Here is a 14,345-nt window from a genome sequence, read left to right as displayed (position 1 = left end):
TCAACAATTATTTTGGAAAAATATTCATACAAAGTAAATTATGTTATACTACGGAAGACTTCCTTATAGACCACATTCGAAGTCTTAGTCGTATCTTCACCGTCGTCATCGATGATCAATATTTTAATCATTTTCTAGAAGTAACTCTTGAAATTGCAACATACAACTGACCATGTGAAAACACTGGCGACGGAAGATATATCCCAACATGCTTTAAAGATTGTCCCTAACTCTTATTAATAGTCATCGCAAAAGAAATCATTATAAGAAATTGTCTCAGTTGAAATTTAAAAGGAATTCTCACATCAGATGGTGTCAGAGAAAATCTAGGTATGAAAACCTGATCACCAATATTACTTCCTGAAATAATTTTTCCTTCAAGAGCACGTTTTCCCAATCTCGTAATAATAAGTCTTGTTCCATTGCATAATCCTAATTTTTGATTCAAATTCCTTAATAGCATAACTGGAACTACAACTTTAAGTCTCAACTTGTGATTTGGAAGTCCCGACGTAGAAATCGTGTTCAAAAATTCGGGAGTATGAACATCATCCACTATTTGATGGTCTACATTTTGTGTGAGTGAAGTATCATAACTCAAATATGTTTTTTCTTCACCAGGAATTAAATCCAACATATAATCATTTATTGTGTCGACTATTGAATTTTTAGAAGCTAGTATAGCTCTATTTTGGAAATACGTTATATCGTTCATGTTTTGTAAAAGTTGAGGATATGTGTTTTCAACGATAGAAGCAAGAGGATCACCTGAATTTGGAATCAATAAATCTGATGGAATGTCAAGTTCTAAATCATCGTCGTTGTCATCTCCAATTTCTCCTTCGCCAACACTCAAAACTCATTCAGAAAATAATCTTCTTTGTTCAACGTCTACACTCGAAGCACCACCGAGAAACCTCATGTTTTTCCTCAATGTTAAAACTTCACAAAAATTCCAAAGAACCGAAGAATTAATAGTAGCATGAACAACTTCTGGCCTTGTAACTTTGGGTATTACTGGTAGAATTTGTCTAAAATCTCCGACAAAAACAACAATTTTTCCACTGAAGGGAATGTGTTTATTTTTTTCATCAACTGACTTGAGAATATATTTTAAAGTTTGATCAACAACTTCAAAACAGTGTTTATGCATCATTGGTGTTTCATCCCATATAATGAGCTTTGCTTTTTGTATTAATAGCGCCAAAAGGCTTTTAGGAACTATGGTACATGTTGAAAACTCGTCAACATTTAGAGGAATACAAAACCTTGAATGTGATGTTCTACCGCCAGGTATAAACAATGCAGCGATCCCACTTGAGGCAACTGTTAAAACTATCTCACCTTTTGAGCGTAATGCGGCTGACATGACCCTCCAGATCCTATACCGCCATAACCATAAAGAAAAAACACACCAGGTTTATTTTCGTTAACTCTTGTCATGATTGTGTCATATACTTTACGTTGCTCTGAAGTCATAGTTGACATCAATCTAACATGTTCCTCAGCTAATGATTGTCTGTTATAATTCAATTCGTCGTGTATTAAACTATTTTGTATATCAGGAACTAATAATGTGTCTGCTCTAGAAATTGGAGGATAATCTTTTAAACTCTTCCCACAACTACGTAACATCATCTCAATATCTGCTAGTGCATATTGTATTGATTGATCATCGATTAATATTAAATCTGCAATCTTAAAATCAAAATAATGAATGTGATTAGTGACATGACTATGGTTGTGTTTGGTTGTATTGCAAAAAAAAATTGATTTAGCAGAATTGAGTTTGATAATAACTTTCCAAATCACACGTGATAATAACTTTCGAAATCTCACATGATAATTATTCTCTAAATTTATGATCCGGTAGAAAAAAAATCATTGATCAGGAAATACATAAAAATATTTCGTGATGAATAATATAGTCAACAATAATTTTGATATGATATACTTTTAAAATTAATGGTGCTTAACAATTATTGCAGATAATTTTAATCACAATTGGTATACTTGCCATAGTGGTTGGAAATATTGTCTTGCACCGAAAGGGTTGTGGGTTCGAATCCTAATCAAGACACAATTGTATTATTTTTTAATAAAAATTGCAAGATAAAATGGAGGGAAAACAGAGATAACAAATTAGGGTTTAGGATTTGCTTGTGTATACAAGCTTATAATATAAAAGATTTTGTGGTGAGTATGTAGTTTAAAACCTTTGATTTAGCATTTTAGAGAAAAAATTTCTCATTCCAAGATAAATTATAAGGCATGGCCAATTGTTTGGATAAAAGAGATGAAGAGAAAAATATGATTATGGTGGATAGGGCAAACGGTTCTCTCCGGTGGGAATTTTACTGGATTCCCTGCAGTGGACATCTTAACCTTTTAAAGTTGCTTTTAATTGAATAAATAAACAAATAAAAAAATGAATGGTTAGGATTCTGCTGGAAAAAAAAAACTTTACTAGAGACAATTCCATCTCGGTGGATAGTGATGAAGTGTGGAAGGAGTATGTAAAGGTTAGTGTTTGTTAATATTTATTTTTTATTATTTATTTTTGTTTGCTTCTTATGATTACTTCACAATATATATATATGGGGGCTGCTAATTTAGACCCAGTTGGGTCTAAATTAGCAAGGTGCACCTTTTGAGTTGGACAAAAATACCCATTTTTTATTTTTTTGGAAGAATAGAGCAACAGGGGCATTTCTGTAATTTTCTGCAATTTTACGCGCGCCCCCCACTTCTTTTTCCCCCCCCAGGACACGTGTCACGCTGTTATTTGCCAAAACCAAAGCGCGTGCAGCACACGCGCCGACAGGCGCGAGTGGTCTGAAGGCTGACGCGGAGAGAGAAACCTTTTTGAAAGGTCAGGACACGTGTCAGCATATGAATGGGTCTGCGTGATTTTTTCCATTTTATACTTTAAACTCGATTATTTCGTCGTAAATTAATTTTTTATTTTTTAATTTTTATACCAAAATTCATAATTTTTTTTTCTCTACAAATAGAGACTTGGTTCGTTTGATTTGGACACCGAAAAAAAAACGCAATTTTTCACTACTTTAAACTCAATTATTTCGTCGTAAATTAATTTTTTTTTATTTATTTTTTATACCAAAATTCATAATTTTTTTTTCTCTACAAATAGAGACTTGGTTCGTTTGATTTGGACACAGAAAAAAAAACCCAATTTTTCACTACCTTAATCTCATTTTTCACTACCTTACATCAACTCACTGAAACCATTCTACCAGAAAAATGGTTTCGGAGTACAAATCTCTGAAACCATTCTACAAGCTAAATGGTTTCAGAAGCAAATAACTAATAATCAACTTACTGAAACCATTTTACCAGCAAAATGGTTTCAGATTACAACTTTCTGAAACCATTCTACCAGATAAATGGTTTCAGAAGCAAACACAATTAATAAATTACTCACTGAAACCATTCTACCAGTAAAATGGTTTCAGAATACAACTATGTGCAACCATTCTACAAGCTAAATGGTTTCAGAAGCAAATAACTAATAATCAACTTACTGAAACCATTCTACCTGCAAAATGGTTTCAGATTACAACTCTCTGAAACCATTGTACCAGATAAATGGTTTCAGAAGCAAACACAATTAATAAATTACTCACTGAAACCATTCTACCAGTAAAATGGTTTCAGAATACAACTATGTGCAACCATTCTACAAGCTAAATGGTTTCAGAAGCAAATAACTAATAATCAACTTACTGAAACCATTCTACCAGCAAAATGGTTTCAGATTACAACTCTCTGAAACCATTGTACCAGATAAATGGTTTCAGAAGCAAACACAATTAATAAATTACTCACTGAAACCATTCTACCAGTAAAATGGTTTCAGAATACAACTATGTGCAACCATTCTACAAGCTAAATGGTTTCAGAAGCAAATAACTAATAATCAACTTACTGAAACCATTCTACCAGCAAAATGGTTTCAGATTACAACTCTCTGAAACCATTGTACCAGATAAATGGTTTCAGAAGCAAACATTAGTTTTTAATTATCGTTTTATCTCATTTAAGGTAGTGAAAAATTGCGTTTTTTTTTTTCGGTGTCCAAATCGAACGAACCAAATCTCTATTTGTAGGAAAAAAAATTATGAATTTTGGTATAAAAAATAAAAAATAAAAAATTAATTTACGACGAAATAATCGAGTTTAAAGTAGTGAAAAATTGCGTTTTTTTTTTCGGTGTCCAAATCAAACAAACCAAGTCTCTATTTGTAGAGAAAAAAAAATTATGAATTTTGGTATAAAAATTAAAAAATAAAAAATTAATTTACGACGAAATAATCGAGTTTAAAGCATAAAATGGAAAAAATCACGCAGACCCATTCATATGCTGACACGTGGCTGCCTTTTTCAAAAGTAAAATTTTCTCTCTCCAGCTTATAATCTAGTGTGGCGCAGACAAGATGGTAGGATGATCTGGGCTGTCTGATCAATCAAACAGCCTTAATGAGATCACATCTTGGCTGTCTGATGGAAATCAACGGTCTGTAACCATGGTCCTTCCGTACGCGCGCGACACTGGATCCACGTCTATTAATTTTTAAGAAGGTGGGGGCGCGTGTCAGTATTTTTTTTTTTATGTAAAATTACAGAAATGCCCCTGTTGCTCTATTCTTTCAAAAATTAAAAGAATGGGTATTTTGGTCCAATTGAAAAGGTGCACCTTGCTAACTTAGACCTAACTAGGGTCTAAGTTAGAAAACCCCTATATATATATATATATATATGGGGTTTTCTAACTTAGACCATAGTTAGGTCTAAGTTAGCAAGGTGCACCTTTTGAGTTGGACAAAAATACCCATTTTTTTTTTTTTGAAACAATAGAGCAACTGGGGCATGTATGTAAAATATTAGATAATCCTTATTTGTACTCTGAAACCAATTGTTTTTTTATTTGTTTCTAATAAAATATTAGATAATATTCTGGAACTTTTGGTATATTTTATGAAATTTTTTGAGACCTGAAACTATTTTTCGTTAATTAAATGATATAAAACGGTAATTAAAAACTATTGTTTGCTTCTGAAACCATTTAGCTGGAAGAATGGTTTCAGAGAGTTATACTGTGAAACCATTCTAGCAGTAAAATGGTTTCAGAAGCAAACAATTAAAAATCAACTCCCCTGAAACCATTCTATCAGTGAAATGGTTTCAAAGTACAACGCTCTGAAACCATTGTACCAGCTAAATGGTTTCAGAGAGTTATACTGTGAAACCATTCTACCAGCTAAATGGTTTCACAGTATTATATAAAGATAATTAAAGGTAGTGAAAAATTGAGTTTTTTTTTTGTGTCCAAATCAAACGAACCAAGTCTCTATTTGTAGACAAAAAAAAATTATGAATTATGGTATAAAAATAAAAAAATAAAAAATTAATTTACAACGAAATAATTGAGTTTAAAGTATTAAATGAAAAAAAAAAACACGCCAACCACCCAGCAGTTGACACGTGTCCTGCTTTTTTAAAATGAAATTTTCTCTCTCCAGGCGCAGATCTAGTGTGGTGCACGCGCTGGCTTATCATGGAGATGGTTGATCTGGACTGTCTGATTGATCCGACAGCCATGATGAGATCATCTCTTGGCCGTGTGATGGAAATCAACGGTCTGTAACGGTGGTCCTTCGGTAGGCGCGCGACACTGGATCAGCGCCAATATGTTTTTTTTTTTTTTTTAAAAAAAAAAGAAAGGGTATTTTTGTCCAACTCAAAAGGTGCACCTTGCTAATTTAGACCCAACTGGGTCTAAATTAGCAGCCCCCTATATATATATATATATATATATATATATATATATATATATATAAAATACCGTTCACAATAGTTAATTTAATCTCAACCCTCCCATTTGAATCCAATGGCTATTATTCATTCTCATATTCTCATATATCATTATCATTCTCATAATATACATCCTCTATATATATATATATATATATATATATATATATATATATATATATATATATATATATATATATATATATATATATATATATATATATATATATATATATATATATATATATGGACTCATATAATATATGTTTTATCATCTCAAAGTTTCTCCTCCGGTTCCATTTTGTAACAAAAAAAAGGAAAATAGAAATTTTGATTTTTAATGAGTCAAATTTTAAATTTAAGTTCACTTATTTAATTAAACAAAAGAGTTTAACCAAATTTTTAACATCCAAAAGAAAAACAACAAATATTTAGCAATCTCAGCGTGGAAAATTTACTATTACCTCAACTTATTGTATATTTGGTTGTATTTTTTTTTACCTCATACTAATATATGTGGCAATATAGTATATAATAATCCTATATGGAACTCTTTTAAACATTAACCACCCAGCAACTATTCTATGCATGGTCAACAATAATTTAATCGGTCAAATTTGTTATTTTTATACAAATCACATTATTGATCATTGCTATAATGATTAACGTATATATGGCTTCTTCTCCTTTTTTGAACAAAAGTATAAATGGCTTTTATGTCTCATATGTAGGGAACCTTCCTATTCACAATAGTTCGTTAAAATATATCAAAGTATAGAATGAAAAAACAAGAACAAAATGATAAGAAAATTAAATGAAAGTTGTTCAAAAAAATAATTAAATGATAGTATTTTGTTATTATCGTTTTTGTTTTTATTTTTAGTAAGATATATGTACGAAATTTAATGATGATTAATTTTCGTAAAAAAATATGTATGATATATAAAGTTGATTCGGGCTTCCTAACCAAATTTTTTCTATACACAAAAGAGCCGTGAATCAAACTCATTTTTTGTCATATACTCTCATGGCTAGAAATTTCATCCTTAAGGTGAATAAGTGATAAGACTTAGCTTCGAATTTCGATCTCCTGAATATATAATACAATATTCCTGCCAACTGAATTAAACTCACAAGACCAAATTTATTTCTTTCTATTGGGTGAATTGCCGTTATTGTATTTTTTTTTTTTTTTTTATGTGTGTTGTTGAAATCCAACAACAATCTAAGGTGGGGGTATGAAAGTCAGATATGTCACATGGATACCATTCTCTTCCTTTCTCATTAGATAGCCACCCACACCACATGGTTTTTGTTTGGTGGGTATCAAAGTGTCAATATTATTATATTTGCTTTCTACCTTTCCCCATAATTTGAGCCGTAACATTCGTTTGATTTTGCCTATGTATGGACCAAATATAATATGCTCAACACATTTGTTCCAAATGTACTAATTTGTGTGTCCTAACTCTCTCATTCTCTCTTGATATCGGGTCTCAAATCGAGTTCCTCTATATTGAATATTTACTTCCCAATCAAGCGACTTCTCGGAAGACATGTTGTGTGTCCTACATCAATTATGACTGTATTGATAAAAATATTGATAAAAATATTTTTAGGATTCAGACTTTTTTTAGTTAATCTTCTCATGCGTCTATCCTACATCAATTATGATCGTAGGATTTTTGTTGTTGTTTCTCTTTGATAATTGTTTTTTACAATCTCAATCATTAGATTAAGGTAAAAGAAATGAAATAACACGAGGCAAGAGAGAATCCAATTTCTTTTATATGAACTTAAATTTAAAACTTTATAATTATGAGTTATGTGTGAATTTTAACTCACTTTGTTCAAATACAAATATAATATTATAATGTGGAAGTAATACCTTAGCTTTTTCTTTCATTATAAGTTTTTTTACTGAGAAAATTAGATTGCTTGACCTGCTTCAGGCTTGAATATAATTTTTTTTTTGTTTTACAAAAATCAAATTATTACTGTTGGGATAATTGTTATGAAAACCGTAAAACATTATGAAAAGATGATCAATCAAATTCAATTAAGTTTATATTGTCTTGTTCAAAAAAATTAAGTTTATATTGTTGCTGGTTCCAATTCTAATGGTGCTTGCTTGGTAATTGGAATTTCAATGATCAACATAGCTCCACAAGATCTCATTTTTCTTTATATTTCTCTTAATATATATATATATATATATATATATATATATATATATATATATATATGTTAGATGATAAAATAATAGTATATATTATTGAACTGTTAGTTTAGAGTCCATTAAGTTTTATTATATATTCTCTAGTAACCTTTTTGTAATGTTAAGTTAATCCAATGATATTCTATTGAAACTCTAGCCGTCTTTCTCTTTTCCTATTTATGTATCTCTGATTCTAACATGGTATCTAGCGCATGTTTTCGATCCGCCTTGAAGCACTCGTTGTATCCGCTGCCGAGTTCCCAAAAAAAATTGGGAATATATTTGTTGTTTCCGTCGTCGTTTTTGCTGTCGAGCATGTTCTCAAAGAAATTGTTTATCGTCTCTGTTGGAATTATTAGCACCGTAAGCATCATGTGTTGTTTCCTCCTTTTCCTAGTTTCTAGTTTCTGTGTAATTTGCAATCGTTGGTACTATTTTGGTTCGTTGCTTTTGAGGGGCATATTGTTACGTGAGGAGTATATTGTTTTTCGGTGGCCATTATTATTTTTGTTAGTATAGCAACTTGTTACAACATTTGATTTTGGTTAGTTCTCTCACACTGGTTACAATGAGTAATGATAAAATGGTTCTCTTCAATTTGTCTTGATTTTGTTTGGTTTGTTCGGTTCAACTTGGTTATGTTTGTTTTGATTTGTTTGGTGAGTCAAGATAATGCTCATAATTCTTTGGTTGATCCTTTTTTTGTTGGTATGTTGGTTTTTTTTTTTATGGCATTTCTCTCTGACTTCTTCTGATTGTATTGTACTTCTCCCTGACTTCTTCTGATTGCATTGCATTTCTCTCTCGCTTCTTCTGATTGTATTGTACTTATCTCTAGATTCTTCTGATTGCATTGCACTTCTCTCTGGCTTCTTCTGATTGCATTGTACTTCTCTCTGGCTTCTTCTGATTGATTGCATTTCTTCATGACTTCTTCTGATTGCATTGCACTTCTCCTTCTATTGGTTGATTCTTCTGTTTGGTTTGGATCTGTTCGTTTAATTTGTAACAAGCTTAAAGCTTAGTAAGCTTTAGCTTGAAGGGTAGTGTTTGAAGTTTAATAGTTTATAGTATTTAGTATGTTTTTCGTATTTTGTTTGACAAACTCACAATGCTTCTTGTTGATGCATCGTGAGTTTGAGAGTAGGTGTTAGATAATAATAAAATAATAGTCTATGTTATTGGGCCTGTTAGTTTAGAGTCCATCAAGTTTTATTATATATTCTCTAGTAACCTTTTTGTAATGTTAAGTTAATCCAATGATATTCTATTGAAACCCTAATTGTCTTTCTCTTTTTCTATTTATGTATCGCTGATTCTAACAATATATATAATTCTATTTCTCTTAATATATATATTAATCTTCTCCTCAGCTGAACCCGTTGAAGTCTTGAACATAAAAAGAATGTATGTACATTCTTAGAAATGAATGTTAGACCTGACTAAACTCTACAAAACCAGTTTATAAGGTGAGAATTGTTTTTTACTTATAAATCCTTATTCAGGTCAACACACATCTAATGTTGGACTTCAAAACACACACTTCCTCACGCCTAACACTATTTGGGCTTGGTGCGTAGATATAAACAACGGGTGGCCCAATAACGAGTGACCAAACAGATCTTGAAGAGACCTAATATCATCTTATAAATAAGTATTGAGTCTAATTCAATCTTACAAAACCGACTTGCTGATGTTTTACCAATTTTGTACGTTTAATCTCCTAAAATTATTTTTTTACATTGCTAATATCACTTCACCTATCACCTATATTTTAAAACCTCTAGATTAGGGTTTAGCTAGGCCACTGCATGAGAGGATATCCAAATTTAATCGACACATAGCACAACAAGCCTCTATATGTACTATATGTACTCAAAGAGTAAATATTTTACCCCAAAAAAGAGCAAAAATAAGCTTTACAAATGTGCAAAGAAAGTTTAGATAGATAATTTAGTTATGAGTGAGTATGACTTGTAGTGTTTATATTGGCAGGGCAGGTCTTGAGGGAGTGTAGTGTAAGGTGCCTTAAGGCGTTGGACTTCCATTTTCTAGAAGCCTATAAGAAATTGTAGTAGGTATTTTTATAAAAAAAAAAGATGATTAAAAAATTTAAATAAAAAATCCTAATATTTCTTAATTTATTTTTGTTTGCTCAATTTAAAGCGGTTAGATTCAAGTTTTAGAAAAATAAAATAAAATGAATGAAACTTTTTTTTTTATTTTGTCTCAAATACAAAAAGAAACGCATGTAATTCAATATCTATTTTGAAAACGATTGTGTGGTGAAATCTATACGCATATTCAATAAAAATGTTGATTGAAAATAAAATGTTAAAGTGAGTGTTTATAAGATGATACTAAAAAAAGAAGGGTTATGTTAAACAATGTCCCTCAGACATTTGTTAAGCATACCAAAATAAAAATTAAAAGATAAATTAATGTTGTAAAAGTAACTTTTTAGATTTTTAAGATAATGAATCACACGTTCCAAAATAAATTTTTACTATATTAATATGCTTAACAAATGTTTCGGGTGCATGCACTGATTAGCATTTTCCAAAAAAATAGTTGGGCATTGTTCTTTTATAATCTTAATGACATTGAGATTCTTAAAATGTTGACATAAACTCCAACCATAAAATCTACCGTTGCACATTTGGAACTAGTTTTGAGGAACAACAGTCATAATCTTTTACTTGAGAACCCCACTTTCATAACATGTACAATAACATTTTTGTGTCCATATACACACATGCTTCATGCTTCACTGTACTAGCTAGGACCAGTTTCAAGACCTAAGGAACATGATCATATAGCTCTATCTATAATTTTAATTTTACATACAAGACGAATGTATGTCTCATACATTTGTGGATTTTTTTAATGAGATGAGGATTTGTTTGTTGTGCAATCACGTTGTATGATGAACATGGAAAATATCTTAATTTTGATGCCAACTTGTATGCCATGTCATGCCAACATATGGATGAGGCTGGCATTACAGACCACTATTGCTCAAAAGATGAGCCTGCCAGCCAGGGTATGTAATTTCGACAGAGTATTCATTCACATTCTGCATCTTTAGTGAAAGTAAATTAAGTGGTTAAACTAAGTTATTTTGTGTGGGTTCAAACTTCAAAGTGATTTGTAGGATTTAAGAAATTTATAGTTAATTTAAGTAGTTTTTACTTTAATGGTACTCCATCCGTCCCAAATTATAAGGGAAAAAAGCTTTTTTTTTTTGTCCCAAATTATATAAAAAAAACTCAAATTTGACCAATTTAATTCTAAAGTTCCAGAAATACCCTTAGTTATGTTTTCCAAAACAATTCAATTTATTATGATTACTAGAATTTATTATGGTCAAGAACTTCTTGGTATTAAAATTTGAATTAATGGATGACCCTTCTTTCCCCTTTTTCTTGGTATTGAACCCATGAATTAACCAACTTTACGTATTTTAATTGCTTAATCAACAACATTTATTCCTTTATAGAGTCACTCTAATTAATATTATGATTATCATTTGATTTTTCATGTGATAAGTTAATAAGGGTATTTTTGGAAACAAAATTATGTTTTTGACAAATTTTAGAATATTAAATGATTTTCTTAATAAGTGTGTTTTTTGTTTTTTCCCTTATAATTTGGGACGGAGGGAGTAGTTGTTTATAAAGAACCAAACTTGATACCACATGCTTGATTAAAAAATTGTTTTTAATAGATTTATTCTTTCCGTCCTGAAATATAAGCAAAAACGAGTCAAACAAGTTTGATGTATTTAGTTCAAAATTTGGACTAAATACATTCACTTTTGTTGACTAACTTTTTCTTATATTTTGAGACGGAGGGAGTATGAGCTTAGTAAACCATACGTTAAAGTTGCTCTTACCGGATTGGATTCAAATAATAAATGTTTACTTAGAAATTCAATTAAATTTTTTACCAAAAAAAAAATGCAATTAAATTCTTAATAAAAGAATGCAATTAATAATTTCGCAGGTTGATTGACACCCCAACTAGTCATTATAGTTTTTTTTTTTTTTTTTACATTAGCGCATTATAGTCCTATAAAGAGGGGGAGAGGGCCGGGATTAGTTTTTTTTTTTACACCCTTATTTGTAGTTACTTTAATCCCGTCTTAATTTATTTTATTTGTCATTAAAAACTAAATATCTATTAATATAGGGTACAACTTTTCCAATCAAAATTGATTGATAAAAATATCTCCTTGAATCTTTGAAAGCTCGAACACACTAATGGGTGTAGGGTCCTACAAACAACACTTTTGTTTAGGGCACACCCGACCCCTTTGTTACTCTTAAGACCCATTACTTCCAATCTTTTATGTTTTTATTTTATCTTCAACTAACAAAAATAAGAGAATATTTCGTAAAAAAAAACAAAAAAGAGAATATGAAAATAAAAAAAAAAAAAATTTGACAAAAAAAAAACAAAATAATGAAAAATTTCGAAAATAAAAACTTATAAATATTTTTAGAAAATATTCCCAAAATGGCATGTGAAAGCAACTGGCTCATGCAGAGTGATTGAAGGAAGAATGAAATTCAGTCTTGGAATGTGGCATTCACATGTGACTCTCTATGACTTGACTCCAAAGTACCACTCACGTTTGTTATCTTATCTCCATTCATTCATTAGCCCTAGCATTAAACCAAATGGATTAGGTAGCAAATTATTTGGTGGAAATTAGTAAATGATTGGTAGGGACTAAAGAGTATAGTCATTAGTCATCTATCTTTATAGATGAGTTGGTTTCTTAATCACATAGATTTTGTGCCAAGTATATGATGTCATTGTAGTGATACTTGCTGAATACAAAATTAATTTGAAAGATAAATTTTAAATAAATATTTTATAATTTTAAAATTATTAATCTAATCTAATAATAATAATAAATTATTAATACTTTAGGCTTCATATTGTAACTGTCGATTCGTTCACAGCTTTTACGCCCACTCCCACTCAACTACTATTAGACTTCGGGCATCCGCTTAAACCAACTCTGCGGGCCTGCAGCCTATTTGTTTGTCCAAACATTCCCTTCTAAACCGCTTGGCTTGCATTTGATGCTTCTAAAGGGGGATGGATGTCTTATCTTCGAATCGTCTTAGTTGGGTTGGACGGGTTCGACCAGAAATGCTATGCTTATGCACAAGACTTGTGAATGATGATGATAAGAGTGATTGCTCTTCTCTCCGTTACTCATAAAAATAAAATACACTATTAAAAGATATCTTTCGGTAAAATTTTATATTATTGTTTGGTAGATGAGAAAATTCTGAGAAATTTAAGAAAGAGAAGAGCAATTTCCCAGTATTGGGGAGGCCTTGTGTACATGGGCTTATTGTTTCAGCTGGTCCAATATTACAATTTTTCTCTTCCCACCCCCCGCGAATCTTTTATCCCCCCTGAATTTTCAATTTTGCCCTTGAAAAAACTTCGGTTCGTAGAAACCGAAGTTTTTTTTTGCCTTGAAAACAAATTTCGGTTTCTAAAAATCGAAATTTACTCTGAATTTGCACTAGTAAAAATTCGGTTTCTGCGAACCGAATTTTTCTTTAAGGGTAAAATTGGAATATTGGGAGGTATAAAAGATTCACGGGAGGTGGGAAGAGAAAACATCTTTTATTTCTTTTGACAAAAATAGTTTGCATATTGAATAATATAAGTACTACACAATATTTATTTATTTGTCAAATACACAAACCAAGTAAAAAAAATATAAATACAGAATATTTGGTGGATTATTTGAGTTTTAAAACACACTGTATTAATTTTTTCTAAGTATTTTTTTCATAAACCGGTTAAAACAAAGAGAATCATAATATTTTACTTTCAAGGATGCTGTAAATCATCAATGAAATTTTGAATAATTTTTAAATGTTGGTCGGTAATAAACCACATATCAAAATTGTCAATCTAAAATTTGTCCTATTGTATCGTAAGTAGTAAATAAAAATAAATACTTATCTTGCATAGAATTGTTTTGCTAAGCCACAAATCTTAGAATTTTACTCTTTACTCACTACTAGATTTGTTCCAACAATGTAAAGATTGTGCATTGGAAAATTTTCATAAGTTAGGGGACAAATTAGCAATATTTTTAGGTAAAAGACAAATTAGCACATTGTAAGGTAAAGCTAGAGAAGAATCACATAATTCACATTACTAGTTGGGAGAAATAATATACTATGTTTGGAAAATTTCTCATCCCACCCATTCACTTTCTCACCCAGTCCCTGTTTTTCTATTTTTGCCCTTGGTC

This window comes from Trifolium pratense, linkage group LG5, assembly GCF_020283565.1.
Source record: "Trifolium pratense cultivar HEN17-A07 linkage group LG5, ARS_RC_1.1, whole genome shotgun sequence".
Lineage (NCBI taxonomy): Eukaryota > Viridiplantae > Streptophyta > Magnoliopsida > Fabales > Fabaceae > Trifolium > Trifolium pratense.
The sequence above is the reverse complement of the archived record's forward strand: the minus strand, read 5'-3'. Positions refer to the sequence as shown.